The sequence below is a fragment of the Alligator sinensis genome, unplaced genomic scaffold (assembly GCF_000455745.1).
Source record: "Alligator sinensis unplaced genomic scaffold, ASM45574v1 scaffold1274_1, whole genome shotgun sequence".
Taxonomy (NCBI): Eukaryota; Metazoa; Chordata; order Crocodylia; family Alligatoridae; genus Alligator; species Alligator sinensis.
This window is the reverse complement of record NW_005842570.1, coordinates 258,193-269,293: the sequence shown is the minus strand read 5'-3', so window position 1 is coordinate 269,293 and position 11,101 is coordinate 258,193. Positions and strand designations below refer to the sequence as shown.

Genomic DNA, 11,101 nt, shown 5'->3' with positions numbered 1-11,101 from the left:
TGTAGGGAACATGTTTTCACATTACCCAGAATATAGAAGGATTACTTTACTCGTGCAGTGTATTACAAGTCATTACAGGGGTGTAGGTTGTAGCCGTGTTGGTCTAAGGACATAGGCAGACAAGGTTCCTTGGGTGAATCTGATATCTTTTATTAGACCAACCCAAATAGTTGGAAAATAATTATTAAGCAAGCTTTCGGGTTCAAAAAACCCTTCGTCAGGCTAGGGAAGTTTACTTATTATTCATTTTATTAATAATTTCTTTATTCCTTTTGAGTAGCCAAATGTCCCTGGAATCCAACCAACACTTTGAAAACAGAAAGAGAAGGAATGGATTTACCATAGTTGACCAATATGGATGGGCTTATTGCATTGACCAAAAAAAATCATTAGACTACGGCCAATAGCTAACATCATACTTTTTCTTCACTTAACCCACTTTTTGCTCTTGGGTGAATTGTGTTTTATGCATAGGAACACTTACTAATATTCTGCAAACTTTCTCAAGTTCTACTGCTTTTGTTTTTCCACCCTCAGTTTCCCACAAATTGGAGTCTCACTAGTCAGCCTGAAACTGGAAAGTTGACAGACTGAGCTCACTGCCCTCTTACAAATTAAGAATTACAATTAGAGTTGACAAGAACATAACTGTGCATTTTCTAAACGGGTTCCAATCCACAATACACCAGTTGGAACCCATTTAGAAAATGTAATTTCCCCACTGACTTTTCATCTTGTGCCACTTTAAGATACTTAAAACATTAGACATTTGGACTGGATTAATTATCGTGCCAGTTCAAAGCATCTGCGGCATTGATAGGTGGTGTCACCCTATTTAAGTTGTTACCTACAAGTGATCCTTGGATAATACATCCTAGGTAGGACTGTCCAACTGGTGGCCCCAAGGCCACATGTAGCCAAATGGGATTCAGACTTCTGGCCCCATGACTCTTGCCAGACCACCACTCCCCACGCTGCTCTGGCTGCAATGCGTGGGAATGTCCATACTGTATGTGACCCAGAAGGCCCAGGGCTCTCATTGGTGTGGCTCATAGGTGTGCAGCCCCTGCTGGTATGGCCCACAGAGTGTTTGGCCCCCAGTCACAGTCACAAGTCTGATGGGCCTGTTCTAGGGTATACTACTGCAGTTTTTTTGCACTTGTTGCAAAGTTATTAGCTTTACATGTTCAATCAAATGCATTTTCCTATGCTTTAGAAAGGAGGTAAGAACAGGATTTGAATACGCCAAGTCTCCTTGTAGCTTGTGCATAATGTATCCAATTGCTTATGCCAGATAGAATTAGTTAGCAGTAGTTTGCTAATGTATCAGCTTCCAGCTACCATGAAACAACCACAGAGGCACACAATTTAAGAAGTGTCCCTTATCAATCTACAGTCACATTAAGTGTGTACTCGACTTTAAAAACTTTATTTTCATGATCCACTAATGAACTGGCATTCTGCAGCAGGACAGGTAGAATGCCTACTCCTTGCTGATTATTTTAAATTGAGGGCTCACTGCCACCTACTGAACACAAGTGCAAGAATATTCCAGAAAAAGGAAGTTGCTTATGGTATTATGGAAGTTGTAAATCCACCCACAGAATGAGTCGAGTCATTCTGCACATTTGCTTTCAACACTACAATAAATCAACCCAGGTCCATTAAATTATTTAATGTTATGTTTGATGTTGCTGGCTTTAAGCTTTTTGCTGAACATTGGTTTTACTATGCTGCAGCATATATACAGCTTTAAAAACATGCATATTCCCAGATTCCCTCCCCACAGAGCATGGAGGCAAGGAGGACAAGCTCAAGTTTGAGACCCATCACTGGCCTTCTCATCTTGCTGTCATAATCCATTTGCACACTATCCTAAATGCCTTTGTGCTAAAACTTCACCAAGCAAAACAAAATGCTGTTAAATGCTTAGCAGAACAGAATTGCCATAAAATACACCTTTAAGACTTCCATCTCTGGAAACCTTTTGTCAAAGCTACACTTTTGGAGAAAAGGATTAGGATAGCTGATGACTAACTTCTTGCTAACTGTAGCACAGTTACCATTAAACTCTAATTCCACAAACTTTGATAAATAAGAAGAAAATAACATTTTTTTTCAACCATATGCTTTGGTGAACCTTAATCTGAAAAGCTTTTGACAATCCCTTAACCCTAGTATTTTCAACCTAATTTGGCAGGCAGAGTGGTTTGGTTCTTGGCCAATAGTCCCAAAATTTGGGCCTTCCTTCAGAGGTCATGATCTGTTCCAGCTGACAAATGCAGTCAAAACCTGAGGGCGGTAGGAAGTTGTGACCTATTTCCATTTCAAACAAGGAGGGGAAGTTTGAAGGTGCCAAGAGACAGGCTTTTAAACTTTTTTATGCAATCATCACTTTAAAAAAGGCCCTACTGAAGAGAACTAAATTTCATACTGTTTGTGCAGGGAGCACATCTGATGGATTCAAAGGCCCTTCCATGAATTAGATAAGGAATACAGAAAGAATTTTTTTTTTCCCCTCAGACTGAATAGCTAGCAACCCTGGGATTCAGAGGAAGTAATACTAGCATATGTGGTTTCAATATTTAAGTGGAGAGAAAGTGGTCCCATGACTAATGCATTTATCAGCATTGACTATTTTGAGCCAATTTCCTGTTAGTTTTTTCACTTGCTCAGTCTGTGAGTAAGACATTCTAGCTGAAACACCATAAACTCACCCTGAGGCTATGCTCGGTGCTGGATTTGAGGTTTTCTTGTTGTTTTAGTGGTTTTAATGTTTATGGATCACTAGTATTGGTGCACTTACATAAAAATCAACAACGGCATTATCTGACATGTAACAAACTCAATTTTGTTAAACAGGTACCTAATTTGGCCGGCAGAACATCTGCAATGAGGTAAAGAAACCAACCTGGCTGAAAGGCCAGGTAGACATTAAAAAACTAGCACCTAGAAAGTTTGATTTTTTAACTTGAGCACATTTTACGTGGAAAACAAACACCAACAGTGCCTTTTACAAATAAACTTTTCAGTGCAGAGCTAAGACTGCCTGCCCCAGTCCACAGACTCGCCTCAAGTCCCACTGTCACACTCTGATTTATTGATGTTTTTAGCCAGCCTAAAGTTCAAATACAGTCCTGAAATGCTTTTAGACTATCAAAATAATTCTGCAGAACAAAGGACTGCACAGCTAGGAAATGATGTCTTCAACATCTCTGAAAGTTACAGTGCAGTAGTTTAGACAGCTGTGTTGGCATGTGAATGGATGGTGATGAGCATAAAGGGGTCTTTCCCTTCCTCCTGCACTCCCACCCCAGGTCTTGCACACAAAATGTTTATGATGCCTTGACTCATGCTATCCCAGTTATTATCATTAACTAAGGATGCAAACCAACTATTTTCACCTAACACTAGCATTCACTTTTTAGACAGAAAATTTCTTCTTGGACTTTTTGAGATGTGAGCAAAACTATCTGCAAATTGACTACATGGAGTGAAAAAAAATACATATACACATACACACACACACACAATGTGTATGTGTATATGAAATTATACATGTGTATATATTATACATACACATGTATATGAAGTTACGTGTGTATACGTATATGAAATATAGAAAAAAGTTACACTTGTAGTGCTAGACAAAAATACCTGATGCAAACAATCCTTCTTGTGTACTTCAACTTATTTAGACTTGGTATTAAAAAAATAAAGAGCATTTAGATTGCTCACTGAGCACAAACAGAGGGTTTTCAATTTAAAATGTGAGCTTCAATGCAGTATACGTGTGCACAGCATAGAAAGTGAACAACTTCTAAAGCTGCTTAAATGACTCCCCTCTGCTTCCCCAAAAAACAATAATTAACATTCTGGGAATTAAGTGTTAACATTTCATTGTTTCTATAATTTGTTGACTGAACTGAGTGAACTCAGAGCCATCTGTTTCTGCTTCTTTCTAGGTCTATTTTTATTTTTTAAAGCAGTGCGTCAGCAGCAGACTTTCCAGTTCAGGCTTTGCTATCAAAGTACAAAAGAGGAGAAAGCAAACAAACCAGCTCCCTCTGTTCATTCCAAAGGCAAGTTATATATTTTTTTGCTTTAATGAAAACAAAAAATTTCTCAGGAGACGATCTGATGCAGGAAATAGAGTTGCAGCTTTCAGTCAATACAGGCAATAACCTTGCAGCAGCAGCACCAAGGTTATTAGTGGAGTGCGAACACTTGTACCACCAGGGTTGTCCACGTCTGCTGCAGCTTGCTTTGCTGAGTGTGTGATGTACGTGGGAGACACTCTTACTGGATCCTGAAACCCCTTCTGCATACTAAACAGGGAAGGTGGGGAGGAAAAATGCAATCTATGCAGCTCGGAATCCCAACTCCCCTGACGACAGCAAGATTCTGCTTCTATGCAGGTTTCAGGTCACGTTTATTAAAAATTAGCTTTGAAATAGTTAAATATTCTCCTCCTTTCTTCCTGCCTGCCTTCCTTTTTTTTTTCTTTTACCTAAAAGTAACAGGCATCTATCAGTTTTAGGAATTGCCTTTGGTGCAGGGGACTCCCATACAAGGCAATTCCGCAGTCTCATTTTTCAAACCTGCAGTCACGTGTCGGCTTTCCCAAACACTTTGAAATTAGAGGCTTCTCTTCAGTCTGCCTGCTCGCCAGTCACCATTAACATTCATAGCAGTACATTTGTGCAGCAAGGGGTTTTCCCTGATACACAAGAATATTTAAAAAAAAATAATCTGGGTTTTGCATGCAAACACCTTCCATGGATTTTCTCTGAGCTTGCTATATATAACATATAAATATATTTAATACTGTCCAGCAGCATACCTCCACCTTTTAGATTTTTCCACAAAAGAGAAAATAGGGTCTCTTTTCCTTTAGAAAGTAATTATACTGTTCAAGACAACAAAATAAAACATGGAAGGGATAAAATGTAGCATAGAAATAGGTCTGCAAAAATAGCTAGGTGATTTAAGACAGACTGCAAGCTGCTTGCTCAGAATTTCTAGACTACTGAAATATGCAACAACTAAAACAGCTGACTATTTTTAAAAGACATTCTTATATAATAAAGGGCTTAGTCCATCTGTCCATAACACTCTTGGAGCACTCTGATTGGTTAATGAAACAGCCAGAGTGCAGAACGCCCCCTCTGAGGAGCAGGGCTCGGGGGAGGAAGGGACGGGGAGGGCCGAGGTCAGCAGGGCTGGAAGCGGTGGCAGCAGTGTAGGGTGCTGGTGTGGCAAGCTTCCCTCCCCTCTCCCCCCCCCGCTCCTGGGAGGTGGCAGTGGCATGGGGTGGTGGGTGGCAATGCTCCATCCCCGCAATCTCTGTCATTCTTGACAGGCAATTGGTTAATTCTTACAGTTTCCTCACAAACAAAATAGAATTAGCCTGCATTTTGGTATTATAAATGGATTGTGTAAAATTAGTTGAGACATGTTTGTTATATCTTCTGAACCCCCTTTACATCAAGCAGACATTAATACTTCATCAGGGTACACACTTTATTTAGAAGCAAACGTATTCAAGATTAATATTACAAATTACTCCATAAGGAGGAAGAATTTTCCTCCTGAGGTCAAAAAATTAAAAACTACTCCGTTAAAACCACATGGTAATATACTGAGCAGGCAAGGTACAAAAGACTAAGAATTATTCAGCAATACAGATAAGTGCACCTACTAATATACCATACTCTCTCCACATGCGACATTAAGCAGTCAAGCTATGATAATTCACAGCAGCAAAAAAGAGGTACATTTTGATACATTTGATACACTTTCTAAGCCTGTAAGTGAGCTTGGTTTAAAATAAATAAGTAAATCATAAAACCCAAAAACAAACAAACACAAGCCTAAACATACACACAAGCTTCCAGAACTAGGTTACTTAACTTTTAAATTGGGTTAAAAACAAGTAGGCAAAAAAAAAATACTACAAGTTTTAAGTGGACAATAATTACTTTTTCGGTAAGAGTATACTGTACACTACAAAAATCTTCCATATAGGAAGTAACAAGTCTAGACAGCTGAATACTGTACAGAGATGTTTATCACCTTTCATTGACATCTGCATTCAGCACCCCACTGCACCCTTTCTCCAATATAACTAACAAGGAAAATTTCCCTTTATGACCTTATATACTGAGCTTTCAAGAAAGAAATGCCAAAAATCTTTCCAATGCTCCTTGAAACTGAAGGAATCATATACTCTACAACAGGGGTGGGCAAATGCGGACCGGGGGCTGGATGCAGCCCACCAGACTATTCTATCTGGCCCACGGGGCCCCTAAAAAATTTAGAAAATTAATATTAATCTGCCCTGGGCTGCCTGTCATGCGGCCCTCGATGGCTTGCTGAAACTCAGTAAGAGGCCCTCTGTCCAAAATAATTGCTCACCCCTGCTCTACAACATGCTCAAGTTCAGGTGGGGTATAGAGAACAGGAGACCTCAAAACTGCTTTATAAGTTTCATGAATAGTAGCACACGGCACTATCAAAAGGCCTGGATATAGAATCTGCACCAGGAGTTCTCAACTTTTTTACACTCAAGGCTCCCCTCTCTCACTTCTCTGAGTTTAGCAGCATTCTCTGCAGATGCAGGTAGAGGGAGCTCCTCCTTTTCCCCACACAAAAAAGGCAAGCCCCTCTGTCTTTGCCTTTCCGTGTAAAGTCCAGGAGATGCCCCTCAACACTGGGAAGTGCGGGGGGGAGGGGAATGGAACTTCCTGAATCCTATCTTCATTACCAGCCGGGACTTTAGCGGTAGCCCCTCCCATCAGGCTGGGCTGCAGTGGGGCGCCCCCTTCTGCCACAGCCACTTCCCAGCCTAGCCCCACACAGCATCTCCCAGAAACAGAGGTGAGATGGGGCAGTTCCACTAGGCAGCAGACAACACCTTTAGAAAGGATCTCATGGCAGCCAGTTTGAGAAACACCAATCTACACTGTATAATGCTAGTTCTAAAATGAGCTAGCTTAGTTACTGGAAACAGCATAGTCATGTTAGTGTGGCACTCTGCCACAGCTACTTTACTCTGCTCAGAAGGTGCTTTGGATGTTCCTAAAGCAGGGCACATTAAGATAATCTTAAATTTAAGAATGGAAGTGCAGATCTCAATGCTCTGATGCACAGTTCAGTGAATGAGAGTCCCAGGTTACATACAATCCCGTCTCTTGCACAGCTGTATGACAAAGGCTGAGTAAGTCCATCCAGACAACCATTTTTGTACACAGACTGCTCTAGGCTGACCACTTAATTCTCTCCAGAAGTTGAACATGAAAAGCTAAAAAGAGGGGAGAAAAAGCAAGAATAAGATGTACTATGCATTTCAGTTGGGCTTTTTAAAGAAGTTTGCAATGCCCTAGAAAGTCTTCCCTTCTTACTCCAAGTGGAAGTAATACCTGATAGTTAAGATTGGCTTGCAAGCTTACCCATCACAAGAAAGGTCTAAATTTATCAAATTAAAAGCCACAATTGTCAACTTACCCAGTAAGGGGCTCAAGACATGATGCTCAGGGAAGTCCCTCAGCTCTTAGTCATACTTTCTCCATGATTCATTAGCATAACCTTCAGAGCACAACAAAGCACATCACCTTTCCTAGACTTCTGCCTGAGGACATGATCAAAAAAGGACAATTCATGGTAAAGTGTGTTAGGGGACGTTGGTTAACAAGCCAAAACACAAATGATGATACCCTTTGGTTCCAAGAAATGTACAGGCATTTTTTAAGTTAATAAAATGTCATCTGTACCATGGTACAGGGCCCTGAAATTTATCAAACATCCCTACTATGCCTATTCAAAACAGAGAATGCCGTATGTGCAACTACATGTACACACAAGCTAGATTTAGGAACTTGTCAGCTTCCCTTTAAGTTTGCGTCTCACCCACACAGTGCAGAATTTCTAAATATGACAGAATGGTTCTGAACAAAGCCCAGTAGTAAAAAGGTTTCAAGGATTTTTACAACCATTAATATTTCTCACTATGCAAACTATAAATGATAATATGAGCAATAAAACATGGTGCTGCTTCAGAATGAGAAATTGATTATCTGCTGGGTTCTGGGAAAAGTCTCCTCTTTTTGTTCATATGTGGAAATGCATAGATGACTAGACACAATATTGGTTTCTTGTCTCTCAAGTAGTAAGCCTAGCTGCTAGAAGATAGATCATAGTTCTCAACCTCATTAGACTCAAAGCACCCTTCACAAAATGCCAGCCCTTAGCTTTCACTTTTTTTAACTACAGAAAAATAAGAGAACTATTCTTCTGTTGCAAAGAACCCAGAAAGACCACAGCAGATCAGAATGGTTTGACACTATGAATTCCTATTTCAAACCTCTGGGTCTACCTTGTGAATCATGTATAGGCATCTGAAAACCAAAAGGTACCAAAAATATCTTGTGGCACTACTGAAAGGGTTTTGCGGCACTCCATTGTGCCACAGCATCATGGAAGAGAATGACTGAGCTAGACCAAAGGTCTGATCTGGATGATGATGCCATGCTTATGATTGAGTGCAATGATTTCACACTTTTACTTTTTGTAGAAGTTGAGAGAGAACCGAAACCAGATTCCTCAAAACTAGAGAGAAACAAAGTAGCTGACATTGTTTTCTGTAGTCATTTGAAAGTACCGTTAAACACTTGCTATCAAATATGTGATCTCTTCCTCATTCACACTACCCTAGTACCATCAAGTAAACAAATTCTAGGTAAAATTCAAGAAATGAACTAGAAAAGGATATTTTGAATTTTAGAGGAGAATTTGCCAGACATGAAGAAATAACAGCATAGCTACTTAAGAACCCCATTACGTTCCATGATGAGTATAGGAGGTTAAAAATAGTTCAGGGTTAAAAAATGTAAGGGATGTTATAAACAAGGATACATTGAAAGTTTAACATAGTTAAGTTGAATAGGTTTATTGTTGAGATGTCAGCTTAAAGATCCAGTATCTCATACAATGATTCTTTCATCCAGCCAGATATTTTGACATTGCAGATGGTCTAGGAAGCAAAATTATACTTATCTTCACATCAATATGTGTGTTGTGTCCTATAGGAGGTGAGGTTGGATGATGCTGGCCAACATTTTAAAATCACAATACACCTTTTATGGCATGTACAGACATTTGCTTTTCCAGGAGAAATTTTTCTGGGAATAAATTAACCCCGATAGTTCTCAGGTTATTTTTCTCCTGGAGCATCCATTTTCACTCTAGGAAAAAGTCTGAACATCTGTAAGCATGTGGTTTTATCCTGGACAGCAACAACTCTCCCAGAAGAAACTAAACATCTCTACGAGCCCATAGGTGTTTTTATTTTTGCAAAGATTAATCATTTAAACTAGAGGTGATGCATCAGTCCATATCAGATTGGCACCGTCTAAGTAGGGTATGTTCTTTCCCAGCAAAGCATTCATGTAGTTCCAAACAAAATAAAAATGGAGGAAATTTAGCTTCTGTTTTCTTATTAGTAAATGTGTAGTTGCTATAAATTTCTCTCACAATATTTAATCAGTCTGTTACAAATGGAAAAAAAACAAAAAACCTTTGTAGCTGGGGTGGTAGAGGGGCAGAAGGTTTTTCCCCTCAGATGATGCTAGCATGCATTTTTCCCCAAAAACAGCAGCTTTCAGGTTAGTCTAGCTGAAGAAGTGCTGTTATGCTCCTGGTAGTTTCCAACAGAGGTGACAGATTAATAGAATGCAACCACAACGGAACCCAGAACATTAGAAACTTATTAGGATTCTGTTTCAATGACACATATCCCTCTTAGTTTTGAGATCATGGTTCCAAGTTCTTGAACATTAATATTACGCAACTGTATAGCAGTACTTTTAAAGGTCAAAAAGCTTTGATTAAGGATCCACCACATCTAGACCCAATGTCAGCAGCAAATATGTTCACAATTTTGGCTTTAAGCAAGCACAGCTTGCCTAACCATAATCACTTCCATGCTTTCACAAGCAAGCAATACCTAATACAGAATGATTTTCCATAAGAAAAAAAAACTGTAAACATATTTGAACACTGTAGGACCACAAAACATCTACTACGCTCATTTCTGGAACTTTTTATTCAAGACCATTGTCTAAATTTCTGAAAATCTACCTGAAGTTAAGTGTGTATTGATTTATGTTGGAGTGGTCAAAAAGAGGGATTAAGTGACCATTTGGAGCATGGATGATAATTAGGCTTTCAGTGCCTGCTAAAATGCATTTAAGTCTGGCTGCGGGAAAGGACAGACAGTATCAGGATGATAAATTAAAGTTGACTACCACTATTAGAAAGGAAGTGGCACTCTTCCCTTTGAATAAGTGCTCAACTAAAGTTTCCTGTTAGTGGAGATAATGAAGGTATCGTTTTTTAGATATATAGGGAGTAAAAGGAAGGCCCAGGGAGGAATAGGACCTCTACTAAATGGGCAGAAGCAATTGGTGACGGACAGGGGGGACAAGGCTGAACTCCTCAACGAGTTCTTTGCCTCGGTGTTCCTAAGAGAGGGGCAAGACAAGTCTCTCACTGGGATGGTAGAGAGGCAGCAGCAAGGCGCCAGACTACCATGAGCAGACCCTGAGATGGTGCAGAGTCACTTGGAGGAACTGGATGCCTTTAAGTCGGCAGGCCCGGATGAGCTCCATCCGAGGGTGCTGAAGGCACTGGCCGACATCATTGCAGAGCCACTGTTGGGAATATTTGAACGCTCGTGGCGCACGGGCCAAGTCCCGGAGGACTGGAAAAGGGCCGATGTGGTCCCCATTTTCAAGAAGGGGAGGAAGGAGGACCCGGGCAACTACAGGCCAGTCAGTCTCACCTCCGTCCTTGGCAAAGTCTTTGAAAAAATTATCAAGGCTCACATTTGCGAGGGCCCGGCAGTAGAAATTATGCTGAGGGGAAACCAGCATGGGTTCGTAGCAGGCAGATCATGCCTGACTAATCTAGTCTCTTTTAATGACCAGGTTACAAAACGCCTGGACACAGGAGGAGGGGTGGATGTCGTATACTTAGACTTCAGGAAGGCCTTCGATACGGTATCCCACCCCATACTGGTGAACAAGTTAAGAGGCTGTGACTT

The 11,101-nt window shown here is 40.4% G+C and overlaps 1 long non-coding RNA gene across 1 annotated transcript in view; it reads right to left on the bottom strand.

Annotated features, from left to right (window-relative positions):
* Positions 1 to 5,515: 5,515 nt before the first annotated feature.
* LOC112551705 overlaps positions 5,516 to 11,101 on the bottom strand; it is a 10,463-nt gene continuing 4,877 nt past the window's right edge. The window contains exons 2-3 of the long non-coding RNA XR_003096017.1: positions 7,507 to 7,630; positions 5,516 to 7,303 (exon numbers count right to left, since the gene is read on the bottom strand). This is a non-coding gene — a long non-coding RNA (uncharacterized LOC112551705). The remainder of the gene's footprint in view (positions 7,304 to 7,506; positions 7,631 to 11,101) is intronic.